This window comes from Pteropus medius, unplaced genomic scaffold (genome assembly GCF_902729225.1).
Source record: "Pteropus medius unplaced genomic scaffold, Ma_sr-lr_union100, whole genome shotgun sequence".
NCBI classification, from domain to species: Eukaryota; Metazoa; Chordata; class Mammalia; order Chiroptera; family Pteropodidae; genus Pteropus; species Pteropus medius.
The window spans coordinates 17,188,461-17,190,325 of record NW_024344370.1 but is presented as its reverse complement, the minus strand read 5'-3'; the positions used below and the strand labels follow the sequence as shown (position 1 = coordinate 17,190,325).

At 30.3% G+C, this 1,865-nt stretch overlaps 1 non-coding gene across 1 annotated transcript; it reads right to left on the bottom strand.

Annotated features, from left to right (window-relative positions):
- Positions 1–1,271: 1,271 nt before the first annotated feature.
- On the bottom strand, positions 1,272–1,378 carry LOC120608424 (U6 spliceosomal RNA). Its single transcript, XR_005654386.1, has one exon. It is a non-coding gene; the product is annotated as a U6 spliceosomal RNA (small nuclear RNA).
- Between the last annotated feature and the right edge of the window lie 487 nt (positions 1,379–1,865).

Here is a 1,865-nt window from a genome sequence, read left to right as displayed (position 1 = left end):
TTGTTGCAAATAATGACTTGTTTGAATCAAGAAACGTATAACCAAAGACTTTACTACAGTCCAATCTTGAAAGAAAACCCCCAATCAAAAGAGCAACGACACTTGCTGTCGCTCGCTTTATTGCCAGTTCCTACTAGATTATTGGTTACCAGAAGGTGCAGTGGCTGGGGAGGAGCTAGATGGGGTAAAATGGGTCAAATATGTGGTGACAGAAAGAAATCTAACTATGGGGGGTGAACACACAATGCAATGTGTGTGTATATATACACACAAACAATTCAACAGGTACACCTTAAACTTACTGGATTTTGTTAACCAACATCACCATAACAAAATTTTTTAAATATAAAAAAATATTTTATTTAAGTATAATTGGCATACAATATTATATTAGTCTCAGATGTACAACATAGTGATTCAACATTTATACACCTTACAATGTGATGATTTGAAGAAAACAGTGCTTCTGCTTTGTGAAGCAGAAGTAATTCTGAAAAATTACTCAACTGAAGTTTCAAAAGATAAAGTAAATGGGGAAATCTGAAACAAGATTGTAAAATGCTGCCCCCTTCTCTCTCAATTATACATTAGCAAAAATCTCAATGACAAACTAACTTTACAAATTATTTCTCATCTATTTCAGCAATTGCTGTGTTCAACTAACCAATTGTATATAGTATTGTTTCAGTTTTTTCTGCCTCATTTTGACTTATATTACAACATACTAGCTCACAATTAACATTAATATGGTGAAATAAAATAGCAACTTAAATGTATATCATTAAATATAGAACAGCAAAAATAATTTCACTATCTTATTCTAATTACTCTGGCAAAGTTCTCACACATCATACTGTATAAAACAATGGCTTTATAATATTGCAAAATATAACAATTTGACCTTTTAAGTGGAAAATTATGATAAATATAAATGTTACATTCATATGTAACATATTCATGATTTTTTCAGATTGCATTTCAAATACTTAATGTATTTTAGCAGCCAATGCTACTTTATTCTATCAAAAAGTATCTAAAAGGAGTAGAGTAAGTGCATAACAATACTCATGTTCAAATAGCTAATTCGACCTTTTTTTTTTAAGTTTTATGAGTCGACATATTTGCTCATAAATATCTAGGTGTAACTAATTTCAGATTGCCTTATATTAATATTTTTATGAAAAGTCCCACTTTTGCAATGGTGGGCCATTGCTTTGATGTGTTTCTTCTGAGTTAATCAGCACCAGGTGTGAAGAGGCTTGGGCATGGCACAAAATATGGAATGCTTATCAAATTTGCGTGTCATCCTTGCACAGAGGCCATGCGAATCTCCTCTGTATCATTCCAGTTTTAGTGTATGTGCTGCTGAAGGGAACACTAATTCAATCATTTTTATATTGTTATTTGAATACTCCTTGTCTTACAGAATATACACACATTCACACACATTGTTATTAACTGCCACATATATAGTAAAGAAAATGTAGAAATGATTGTTAGGTGAATTAACTTGGGTTATTTCCTTAAAAACTCTCTTAAATTGGATTACATAATAGAAAATTAAAATGATTTTATTAACTCTAGCAAAGCTGTTAAAACCCAGGGTACTTAGGCATAAAATGAGCAATAACTCAAGTGTACAAAAAATTTTAAATGATATCATTATACGCCAAAAAACAAAACATATATTTAAATTATTTCATAGAGTAATTCAATCCCTAGCTAATACCCCTACATCATACATATTTAAATGTCTTCAAGAAATTATTTTTTGGTGATATCTCCCTATAAACTAAAGTATAATTTAACTAAAAGAACTAAATTCCATTTTTTTTTCCTATCTTGCCTTATGACTAATCTATTAG